Source organism: Ambystoma mexicanum, chromosome 10 (assembly GCF_040938575.1).
Source record: "Ambystoma mexicanum isolate Mex_15411 chromosome 10, UKY_AmexF1_1, whole genome shotgun sequence".
NCBI classification, from domain to species: Eukaryota; Metazoa; Chordata; class Amphibia; order Caudata; family Ambystomatidae; genus Ambystoma; species Ambystoma mexicanum.
The window spans coordinates 851,109,743-851,123,037 of NC_090932.1; positions in this window are offsets into that span (position 1 = coordinate 851,109,743).

Genomic DNA, 13,295 nt, shown 5'->3' on the forward strand with positions numbered 1-13,295 from the left:
GCCCCCTTTTCATTCATAGCAACTGTTAAACTTCTATTCTTTTCACTTACTCCATTATTGTTTCTCAGAAAGTTTGTATCACAAAGTGTCTTGTGCTTCGCAAGTGTCCCCCCTCTTGTGGGTGACGATTGTCTCTGGTTATAGGATACAGTTCCTTTGCTAGACTATGGAAAAAGATTAAACTAACCCCTTTGGTGAGTCACATTCATTGAGCATATTCAAAATAGGTCAATTGCCAGTCCACCCCCCGAATTTGCTTCAGTCCTGAAGACATGTTGGACCCTGTTCAATGTAAAAATGGAAGAATAGCAATCAATCAAAATCAAAGTAAAAAAAAATAAAATGGTGAACTTCTTGTCTCTGTTCCCATGATCTGTCCCTCGGTGGAAAGATGTAGAGCTTTGACTCTGTCTCCTGGATCTGTCTCTTGGCGGAAAGATGAAGAGCTGCTTTGGCTTCCTTGATCTGTCCCTCGGCGGAAGGTTTCACTGGAATCTCCTCAGATACTCTCTTTGGAAGTTGGACAGTTCCACTTGGAGCATAATGCCATGTAGGAGCGTTCCCATATGCGCAACATTAGCTGGATCTCTGATGAAGGTTATGGAGTCAACCTCAGCAGCTCTCCCCACCATTTCTGGAAAGTCAGTGACTAGACGAAACAGGATGTTGTGCGCCAGTCGGCTGTCCTCGGGAGACAGGGACATTTGTCCTACTTTGCTGGGTTCTGGATCACAGGCCTTTCTTTTGACGTGAACAGTCTTTACACTTTCCTGCTGCTTGGATTGCGACCAGGTAGCTGAGCTTAGCCCACAGCTGGTGCAATTGTTCAGTGTTTCTTGGATCTCTAATGTACGTGATAGTATCAGTGGTTCTCCCGACGAGTGCTGGGCACTCCTCTATGATGCGAAAGAAAAGCATGTTTGTGAGTTCATCTACTATCGCCTGTGGTGGAAGTATTTGTGTCCTTATCACTGTATTCGGTTAACACCACAAAGGCTTCTGCGAGGACAGTCGGCAGTTGCTGGATTACTTTCTTGTTGGCAGGATCTTGAATAAAGTCTGTGACACTGGTGACTCTCCCTACAAGTGACAGATATGTCTCTAGTACTAGTTGGAAGCAGGACAGTACATCCCTTGTGATATTTCTGCTGGGGGATACCATAAGTTCTGCGAAACAGAGTCTTAGTGTTGTTGCTTCAGGATAATGTGTTACGCTCTTAAGATTAAAGTCCTTGATCACCGTCTATTTGGGTCTTGTTCAACAATGCTTAAGTGTGGCTTGGTTCAAAAGTTCGTATCACCAACGTTGTTGTGGCTATGGATGTACAATTCACTTCTACACCCTGCAACTGGGATGCACAGAGTGTCTGTTATTGTACGTATCCCCTTTTTTGCTTAGAGGAAAGGTCCAGTTTAAGGCACAACTTTCAAAAAGAGTTCTTTTGTCTTGGCTTTGCTGCTCATGCGTCCTTCTTCCTCATCATGGATCTCGTCTGCATGTGCTGAGGTTCTTCCCTGTTGTCTGTAATTTCTTCGCGGTGGGGTGCAGCTTGAGGGCTTTCTCCGATATAGGGCTTAATGTCATTTAGAAAAATCCATGCTCTCCTGCCCTGCAGTTTAACAGCTGACGGAGTGCAATCCTCTACGATGAAAGGGCCATTGAATCTTGGCTCGTCCCACCTTTTCCTCATGTTGTTTTTTACCAACATAGCATCTCCAGGGAAGATGAGTGGCATACGTAGACCTTAAACTGTGTCTGTTTCTGTTTCAGCATCTCCTGCTGTGTTTTGTGCTGCACTGCACCTTTTTCGTCGTTGCTGCAGTTGGTCTGAAATTACAGTAAGGCTGGATGTCATGCAGTTCAAGTACTCTTTCATTTCGGATCCTAGGACCTCTCGGGTTGACTGGGCATCACATCTAGCTCTATCTCGAGGGGTAAGGGTGGTCCTCATTCTCCTTCCCGTGATTATCGCGTGTGGTGTAAGATTATGGTCGGAGCCTGGTTGGTTCCGAAGAGCATACAATGCCAGTGGAAGGCAGTGCAATCATCCCCTCTTTAGAGTAAGCTTCAACTTGGCTATCCTTTCCTTTAACAAGCCGTTGAGCCTCTCACAGATACCATTACCTTCTGGATGATACGCCGACAAGAACTTGTGCTTTATACCAAGCAGCAAGCTGATCTGCTCAAAGACTGCGTTAACAAAATGAGCCCTGTTGTCTGACCTTATCACATCACACACCTCCCATCTAGGGAACACTTCCCTCACCAGGAATTTGGCTGCACAGGTTGAGTCTGGGTGTGTACAGGGACCTGCTTCTACCCATTTAGAGAATGGACACACCACTACAATTAAGTACCTGTACCCGTTACACACTTGAATCATGTCAACATAGTCGCTGTGTAAGTCCTGAAAAGGCCTCTCACTACTTTTAGTGTGTGCCCAGCAGTGAATTGCTGGCAGATTATGCAGTTCACCATAAAGAATGCAACATGCTCACCATAAAGAATGCAACATGCTCAGCTAAATTCGGTGTAAACCAGTCTTCTGCAAGCGTTGCTGCTAGATTCTCTTTTGACATGTGAAATGGGTAATGCAACTGTTCCAATGCTATTTTTAGTAGAGCTACAGACATTACTGGTTTACCAGTGCTGTCTTGCCGCCACAATCTGTCAGAGGGGTTTAAAGAACACCCTCAACGTTTCCATAGGTTCTTTTCGTCCTGAGGGGCCTCCCCTTGGATCTCCATCAGTTGGGTCTGCCCAATATTACAATAGGCTTCTGGTGTGGCTCGTGCTGTCAAAATTTGTTCATTGGTGCAAGCCACTTCTACTTCCATGATCGTTTCACTCTTGGATGCCATACGCTTGGCTTCCGTGTCTGCTGCATGGTTTCCGCGTGACATGAAATCTGTCCCTTTGGTGTGGGCGGTGCATTTCACAACCGCTATGCCCACTGGGAGCTGTAGTGCCTTTATCAGCCTGTCCAATAAGGCTGCGTGCTGCACATGCATACCGTCCGCTCGGCGGTAGCCCCTCCTTTTCCAGCGTGCTGGGCCGGCGTGCACTGTAGATGTAACATAGGCGGAGTCACTGTACACCGTTACTTCCTGGTCTGCATGATTCTAATATGGCGAGTATCAACGCCAGTAGTTCTGCAGCCTGTGCTGAATAATGAGATGGTATTTGTGCACTGATGAATACTCGAGATTCTCCATTCGCTGTGTGTTTTATTACGGCCACGCCTGTATATCTTTGTCCGTCTTCTTGGTCGATTCTCAAAGAACCGTCAATAAAAACGATCTCACCTCCCACCAGGGCATTTTCTTTCACCCTCGGGATTTCATCATAGAATTCTTCATAGTTTGCACAGTCATGTATCGGCTCTCCTTCGGTGACTGGCTCCGCTGTGAATGTAGCAGGGTTTACAGTTTTAAATCAAACTATTTTGATTGATGAGTTAGATATGATCACTTCATAGGCAGACGCTCTTTGAGATGTCAACGTACCCTTGGGTTTCTCTAAGATGGCAAATAATGAATGCTTGACGTATAACGTCATGGAACATCCGTTACAATTGTTGCCGCCTTCTCTATGGCGAACGCTGCAGCAGCTAAGCTTTGTTCACATGGGAAGTGGCCTCTCATGACTGGGTCCAGGCTCCCACTGTAGTACGCCAGGCGCTTGTATCCCAACGAGGTTTTCTGAGCGAGTACTGCCATCATAACCATGCCATCTGTGTGTGAGTATAGGTAAAATTCCTCTGCATAAATAGGAATCCCGAGAACTGGGGCGGTACAAATCGCTTTCTTGAGTTCTGTAAATCCTTTTTCCATTGCCTCTGTCCATTCAGTTTTTCCCTTTGTCACCTGGGCCTTCTTCAGAGCCTGGAGCAAGGGCTTGGTATAAGTGCTGTAATCGAAAACCCATGCTCTAACATAGTTGCACAGGCCTACAAAGCTCTGCATTTGCTTTACCGTGAGTGGCTTTGCCGTGTTCATGATAGCTTCAGCCCTTTCTGGGGTTACCTTTTTCCCCTCATGCGAAATTAACTGGCCTATGTACAGCACCTCCTGTTGACAGTATTGCAGTTTTTCTTTGTCAACCTTATAGCCTTTCTCTCCAGTATAGTCAGTAGCTACACAGAATCTCGCCTGCATTGCTCTTCTGTGGTGCTACAGATCAGAATGTCATCCACATACTGCAAGACAACACTTTCTACTGCAATATTGCTCAGGTCCATCTGAAGGACTCTATTAAAGGTGGACGGGGACTCACAGTACCCCTGTGGCAACCTTGTGTTTTTCAGGCGCATTTGTCTGAATGTGAATGACGTCAGATCTTGTGAATCACGGTGCAACTGGATTGAGAAAAAGGCATTTTTCAAGTCAATCACCTTGAAATATCTTGCCTCGACAGGTATATTACACAAAATTGTATGGATTAGGGACTAGAGGGAACTCGGCTTCAACAATATGGTTTAATGCTCTTAAATCTTGCATTAAACGCCAAGACCCTCCCTTTGATTTCTTGACGGCTCTGCAATTATTAAATGGCGCTCCGTCTTGGGCAGTGTTAATTATGGTAACACCAGGGTACCCAGCCAGTGCCCATACATCATCTGCTCTCTCACCGAGTATGGCAATCAGGAGACCTTTAATGTCCGCTATAGCTAATGTGACACCCCCTGTCATCTTTTCTAACTCGTGTATCCACTTTCCGGCTCCCGATGTCAGCATTGGAAGCTTGTTCTTCAAGTTCTCTCGATCCATGTGTGGCCATGGAATATATTGTGGTCTTACTCCCCCCTTTTCTAACAGCGGAAATTGGAACGTGCAGTCTTCCTTCTCTTTCCCCATAGCTCTCCTGTCTATCGCTGGGGTAATATTCCTGCATCGCCGTCTGCCTGGCAATGTCCTCAGCCTGTCTGCATATGCGGATGCTGACACCCTCCGCTAAGCATGGGGTGTACCTTCTCGCCGGTCAGGCTGCGCGGCAGACTCTGATGTCCTAGGTGCGGACTCGCTAGCATCTGACCATCGTACCCCTTCGTCCCTTGGGAGCTGCTTTTCGTGCTGTCTCCCTTCTTCATTTGTCTCACCCTCCGTCTCCTCTCCGGAGTCGGACACTGATTTTTCCCAATTCACACAACTCCTTGCGTCATCGTCATCCTTACTGATTTCTAGCCTTTCCAGGGACAGTCTCCTGCTCCCACTACTTCGGGTGAGATCCTCAGTGTCATATAGCTGAGTGCGTTCCAAGCGCTCATCATCACTTTCCCTTTGGGATATTGGTTCCAACCCCATTTCATCATATATTTTATCGATCGTTTCCCTGATGCTTCTGGTGTTGAAGTCATCTTCAATATTTGCCCCACTCGTGCCTGGTACAGAATCGTACGCAGGGAAATATTCTTCCAAGTCTTCCCATTCTACAACAGGATTGGGTTTTTTAACTTCCCGCTCCAGATATTGGAGATCTCGTGCCCTCTGTCTACGCTTACGTTCGATAACATCATCAAATTCTTTACACTTCCTGGCTTCGTCTCTGACCTTATCTTCTTCTCTTCTCCTTTCATTTCTACGTTGATTTGCCCTTCTAACTTCCTCATCTTTTCGCTTCTTTATCCTTTTTTCACATGCTCTTTGCTCTTCTTCCAACCTTTGCAGGTTCTGCCTGTACTGATCATAGGTTTTCCTTGCTGTTCGCGATATAACTTTTCTCACCTCAGCCTATCCTTCATTTTTATGCTCTCATCCCTTATTTCCTTATCCTTCTCCTTCTCTGTGTCTCATCAGACTTCTCTCTCGGTCTCACATCATCACTTCCCTTTCCATCGAGTTTCAACAATATCTGTCCTCCCATCCATTCGTCTTTCGCGAATGCTGTCTCATAAGTTCTGTCTTCACTTCCTTTCCATTTCGGCCCCTCTCTCTCCTTACCAAGAGGTATACTTGTCTGTGTCTGATCCTTCCTCTCATCATCGCGTCTCTCCTTGTCCCTTGGGATTGCGGAGGCAAGATTTTTATCCTGATCCTTCCACTTAATTTTGTCACTACTGTACGTAGGCGACTCATATGCGGGGTTGCTGTACCCTGTAGCTGCTTTGAGCTCTCTTAGTGGGTAGAGTCCCTCTGACTTACTTCCCTCGGTTTCGATTTCAGGTGGGGCTGGTGGCACGGTGGGTGTCTCACCCCCCTCCGTGCATACATTTAATATCCAGTCTGCAGGTGGCTCTTCCTCTTCCGACTGTTCAAACATTTTCCAAAGTTCTAGAACAGCGAGACGTTTCTCTAGTTTTTTGCTTGTATATGTGTCTTGCAAATAAGTCGTCATATGTTGTAAGATGGCTTTAGATAAGGACCCGTTCTGTGGCCACGGCATAGACATCTTGTGGGCGGTACCCTTAACCCACTCTGTACTGTATTTCTTAAACTTGGGTGCATGTTTAGGCAATTGTTTACATACGTGAGCAAATGGAGTAATATCTTCCGTGCTTGAATTTTGTTTCTAACAATACTTTCATGCAATTTGACCACTCCCAACAATATGAGCGAGCACAAAGTACCACAAGCTCCAATCCAATCTTTTTCCCGCCAAAATGTTATATCACCAATTTACTCAAGAACATCAGTTCAGGTGCGATTCCCTCTCAACTATAGAATTGCGTAAAACCCCTAATCAATTTCAAACATCAAGGAGACAAATTTCCGTACATATGACACATCAACAGGACATGTATGACAAACGTTAAACAGACTAGACAGACACCAGCTGGACACAGATATCTCTGCCTTCTAATCAATACCTGACATGGAGTTTAAACAAACTCCTTTTACGACGTCTTTAATCGTCGTAGTAGCCTACTTTTTCACTATTATGTGGGACTTTGAATTCACGTTTCTTCTGACCGCTATATTAAAGCGCAGGAACAAGGCACATCCTCTCTCTTCTCGGGTGTCCGCCCCTGTATCCTCTCTCTTTTCTCCCGGGTGTCTATCCCGGTATCCTCTCCCTTTATCTCAGGTGTTTACCCCGGTATACTCTCTTTATATTCAGTTATTCTAGAGTCATTACCCCTTATATATATATACAGTCTTCTCTACTTCTGACTATTTTGTTTTTCTCCACCTCCCTCCTTTACTTTTCCCTTACTTGTTCTAATGCCTAACGACATTTGCCAAAGCATAAATTTTTGTTTCACTCACCGCTCGCATCGTTCCTCTCTGAATCTTCAGGATCACCGCCTCCTTTACCGCCTCCTTCGGTCTTTTCGTCCGATCGGCTGCCCGTAGGAATGAGAAGGGTGTCACGGTCCATATACCCAAACATCAGGTACAGACCACCCTGCCCAAGGCGTTGGGTGCCATAGGGGCCTTGAAGGCCCCAAGGAATCTTGCAGGGGCTTCCTGGACTCGGTTCTAGCGCCGTTGGCGCCAGGCTTATGCTGCCATCACCAACATGGCACGTTTCAGACCCAGAGAGGCACGGGCGAACCAATATGAGTCAGGGTGAAGGGATTATTTGCTGTGGGACTATTTGCTTGGGTGTGGTTGCTGGAACTACTTTACCTGAGAACTACTTTCAGAAGACTATATAAGCCACACCCTTCATACAGAACACGCTTTGCGTTATTCTGCACTCCTACAGCGTAATGCTCACTGTGTCTACAGCTCCAGGCCAGCCATCAGCCACGCCCGTCCAGTTGTCTCGAGTTACCTGCAAAGAAGAGTGAGAAAGAAGAGCAGAACAAGATACTTACCAGTCTCTTCATCGCGGCCGCTCGGGAGTCCACGCTTCTTCAGAACTGAAAAGGAAGGAACATCAGATTAGCCTTGCAGACCACACACTCTTCATCGCAGTTCAGCGCCACACTAATACTTACCAGCGAACCATCGGAACGTCATCACTCGATCTCCGCTTCATCTTCAGATCGCCGCTCCGGGACTGCTGCATCTGTAAAACAGAAAGAAGACATCAGGTTAGCAGAGCAGTGGGAAGGCCTCATTCTGACTTATAATCCTGCATGAGGCAGCTCTCACCTGAAGGCAGCAATCCTCACGGGCTCACAATTCTTCATCACGCAGCCTTTGTTCAGGAGATTCTGCACCTGCAGAATATAAAAGCACCTGGTTAGTTGTGCAGAAAAACAGTATCGGGTGGAAAGACTTTTGCATAGCACTGGCGCAAATCTTACCTTGGGAAGCCAGCTACCAAGAACCTCGCTCCATCGTATGCACGAAGAGGGAAGCTGTAAAGAAAGGTACAGAGTGAACCTTTGCAACTTGAACTCTTAGCTATCCATATCTTTGGAATAAGACTTACCATTCAGTCACAGTTGTCTGGAACATTCAATAGGATCAGTGAAGTAACTAGATCCTAGAACTACGACGCACCCCTGCAACAGTGGCAGGACGGAGAGCCCGCTATTCGTAACTCAAAGGTGAGATATAGCGGGGGGTGCAATAGGACGCCACGGGAGGCGCGAGGCACCCTCACCCACATAGTTGGGTAACCTGTGATTTACCTTTCTAGGCAAGCCTGCTTTCGTATCGGGGGGGGGTACAAGACACCACTCACCACCAGATCATCCAGCTCCGTTCGCCGCCCCTGTGGAGATCAGGTGAGCGTAACAGAACGCGAAGCCTACACACCAACCTCTACCTGGGCGCCATGGAAACCTCAGAGACAGGCCAATTAGCCCAGCTTTTAGGTGAACTTAGAGCAGAGGTGCACTCGGCTAGACAAGAGAATAACTCTTTACGAAGAGAACTGATTGTGGCGAAAGAGTGCACCAATGATTTAGCCCGGCAACTACTCCAGGCTCAGGCTGGCCACACACCGTTGCCAACAATGGGAGCTTCAGTCCCAACCCTGTCCAGTAATCCAGTGCAAGTGGTCCTTCCAGGAGCCATACCTTTGGCTCCACCAGAACGCTTTGCGGGCGATCCTAAGCGGTTTGTGGTTTTTATGAACCAGAGCCGTCTACACTTCCTATGCAGACCAGGGGCATTTCCGAATGACCATGCTAAGGTGGCCTTTATTCTTTCATACCTCAGTGGGAGTGCAGTGGATTGGTCCATACCGCTAGTGAATCAAGACGACCCCCTTCTTCGAGACTTTCAGGGGTTTCAGCAGAATATGGAGATGTTGTTTGCTCGGCACTCCCAAGGTCAAGCCTTGGATAACAAACTGCTCTCTCTTCGTCAAGGGAACCAAGACCTGTTAACTTATATTGCGACCTTCAACAGACTAGTGGTGGAAACCAATTGGCTGGAGGAAAAAAGAGTCACGTTATTTCATCGTGGGTTGAGAGGTGAGCTAAAAGATGTCTTGGCTCAAGTGGTCAACCCACCTCAAGATTGTTCGGAATACATTGACCTAGTGGTACAACTAGATCATAGACTGCAGAACCGGAAAGCTGATCGAACTAGATTTGAGAGTCGAGTGTTTGTGCGTCCTAAAGATACCACCGCCAAGACTACAGACACGTCGGAACCCTTGCAAATCGGAGGTGTGCGAGGACCGCTATCTAAGTCCGAAAGGGATAAGAGAAGACAACAACAATTGTGCCTATATTGCGGCACGGCAGGCCATTTCCTCCGAGACTGTCGAGTGAAACCACCCATGAAAGCAGTCGGGGTTGCTGACAAGGTTAACACTGAACCTGAGTCGGAAAACTACCCTGCCCGGCAAGCGTAGAGGTCTGCTTGTCTAGCGAGAAGAAGGGTATCCAGACCTCACATCTAGCCTTGTCAATCATCCTCATCAGTCACCAGCACCCGTCTCGTATGCACGCGGTCAGAGCTTACATCAACAGTGGAGCTATAGGTAACTATATGGATCAGGAATTGGCTTCAAGGATGAGTCTATCTCTTTGCCCAAAGGCAACAACTGATCTGGTCACCACTGTCGACGGAATAGAGATCTCTCTGGTCCTGTAACGCACTCGACGAGGGAGATGACACCGTTGTGCCAAGACGGACATCGAGAAACCATTGTGTTTGACTTAATTAAGGCCCCCCAATTTCAAGTGATCCTGGGTATGCCATGGTTAGAAACACATAATCCTTGTATAGACTGGCGAGAGAAGAGGTTGACCTTCGCAAATTGTGCTCACGCCTGCTACCCAGAAGAATCCAAGGCAATTGCAACAGTCGCAAGTCCGACAAACCGACTACCTCAGGAATACCAGGACTTTCAGGATGTCTTTCAGAAGGACTAAGCCAACACCTTACCACCCCACAGACCGTATGATTGTCAGATCGACTTAATACCTGGAGCTTAGATCCCATGCAGTAGAATCTACGCACTCACGGAACCTGAAAATCTTCACCTAAAACAATATCTGGACCAGTACCTGGCTAACGGCTTCATTCATCCATCCAAATCTCCAGCGACTTCGCCCTTATTCTTCGTCCCCAAAAAGGAAGGAGATCGAAGGACTTGTATAGACTACCGCGCATTAAACCAGGTGACAATTAAAAACCGATATCCCCTGCCTCTAATCCCGGAACTGCTGGACCAAGCAAATGAAGCTCAAATTTACACTAAGTTGGATCTTAGAGGAGCGTACCATCTCGTAAGAGTTAAAAAGGGGGACGAATGGAAGACCGCCTTCTGCACAAAGTATGGGCTTTTCGAATATCAAGTGATGCCCTTTGGTCTTTGTAATGCCCCAGCAGCCTTTCAATATTTTATGAACGATGTCCTTCGGGAGCTGATCGATGTTTGTGTCGTCGTATATATTGACGATATCCTAGTGTACTCAGCTTCTAAGCAGGATCATGTGAAACACATCTGCGCCGTACTTGAAAAACTCTGGCAACATAAGTTTTTTTTTAAATTAAATATTTGTATTTTATTTTGAAGTCAAACAAACACACTACAACTGTTTCAAAACATAGAAAGCATCATAGTCCAGCACATTTTCATTAGAACTCCTCAACTCCCCCCCCCTTAAACTAAAGCCGGTTCTCACATGTCATTTACGGGAGCATCATTGGGTAGCACAGTACTTAGGCAGTCATCATCCAGGTCCTCTGTTCCGTTGTTACCCTGGTGAGGGTTTGCTATAGAGGCCACCAATTGCCGCCAGGCTAGCAAGGGCCCTACTTCCTCCTCGCCCCCCCTGTTGACCGCCTCAAACCAGACTACAGATTCAGCTTCCGCCCACCTCAAGAGGTCCATCCACCATAGCTCCACCCTAGGTCTGTGGGCTGCCTTCCAGCCCATGGCAATCCTGCGCTTGGCCAAAACACCAGCCAAGTCCTTCATCTTGCTTATGTGTTTTGAATGCCGGGGTCTAGGGAAAAGCCCAAGCATGCATGACCAGGCCGATTCCACATCCAACACCACCCCCCACCAGCCAGTTTCATCTTGACCTCGTCCCAAAATCTGTGCACTTCCGGGCAAGTCCAAAACATGTGTACCAGTCCCGCATTCACCTCCTCACACCGGGGGCATTGCTGCGTAGCTGGTCCCCCAAACTTTGCAATCTTCCCGGGGGTTAAATAAGCCCTGTGGGTAACGTACAATTGAAGCTGTTGGACTCTCGCGTTTCAGGACACCTTTTTATGGTACCTCTGGGCCCGTTCCCATTGCCCGTCCATCATGGGTCCTCCCACCTCCTCCTCCCAATCTTGTCTCAATTGAAGCAACTCCTTCCCTGCCCTTACTCGCAGGAGCTCGTATATCCTCGATATTTCGTGCCCGCCCTCTGATACATCATACATGGTTTCCAGGGAGGCGTCAGGGTCTTCAGCTAGCACTGTCTCAGGCCATCTTTCTCTAGTCTTTTTCACAAGCCTAGTGTAGGTTATATATTGGCCACCATGTACCCCCGTCTATTCTTGCAACCTCTGAAAGTCCACTGCCTCCCCTTCCTGCCATATGTCCCCGAGGGTGGCCAGGCCTGCCTGTTCCCAGTATCTATGGACCGATTCAAGTAGTTGAGGATCACTCCCGCACAGCGCCGCCAAAGGGTCCTGCTGAGAGTACGGCTCTGAGTCCCCCCCAATCTTCCATGTCCTGTGCCAGATCTCCCAGCCCAGCTTCAGTAGCCGCCCCTTGCCCACCAGTTTGTCTCTGCACAACCACACCACTTCCATCAGAAAATATGGGGCTGTATCTCCACGCAGAAGCCTAGCTTCCGCCGAGTCTTCATCTGAAAGCCACCTGGCCACGTACTGCAGCTGTCCCGCCAGGTAATAGAGTTCAAAATTAGGCAGGCCTATCCCCCCCCCTGTCACATGGGTTCTGGAGCTTCCACAGAGCAACCCTATTCCTAGAGCTGCCCCACACAAAACCCCTACACACACTATGAAGTTTCACGAATGGGCTCCTAGGTATCAAAAACGGGACGTTCACAAAAAGTGCAAGAGTCTAGGCAGGACCACCATCTTGAGCAAGGCCACCCTCCCCATCATGGTCAGGGACAATCTAGACCAGAATACCATGCTGTTCTTGATCCCCTCTATCGCCTTTTCCGTGTTATGCTTGTGTTCTGCCTCGACCTTGTGGTAAATATTTATTCCCAAATACCTAAATGTCACGGCTGCCATGGTATTGGCAGGACCGGCAGCCTCTGTACCGGGACATTCCTATATCTGCCCAAAGGGAACATACTATACTTTCCAGGGTTCACCGATATGCTCAAGAGGATGGCGTACCATTCTATTACCTTCAGCACGTACTGCAGGTTTTCTTCTGGATAACGCAAATAAAGGAGCATATCATCCGCATATAATGATATCAGGTGCTCTCCACTGACAGTGCTTATGCCCATCTCCCCACATTGTTGTCGCAGACATATTGCCAGCGGCTCTAATGCCAGTATATATAGCATGGGTGACCAGGGGCATCCCTGTCTGGTCCCCCTGAAAAGTTGCCAAGAATCTGAGACTGTGGACCCTGTTTTGACTCTCGCCATCGGGGTGCTATAAAACAACTGGACCCAACTGAGGTATCCAGGTCCCATTCCGTACCCCTTCAGGACTGCTTTCAGCCAGGGCCATCGTACCGAGTCGAAGGCCTTGACCGCGTTTAACGACACTATAGCCAACTCGCCCGTGTCCTCCTCAGTTTGGTCTATGACATGGTGTAGCCTCCTGTGGTTATTGGTGATGTTCCTGCCTGGAACATATCCCGTCTAATCTGGTTGTATCAGTTTCCTAATCACCTTCTTCAGTCTATTAGCCAGCACAGCCGTGAGTATTTTGCTGTCCTGGTTAAGCATGGACAACGGTCTGTAAGACCCGCACTCCACGGCCGGCTTGCCTGGTTTCAAGAGTGGGAT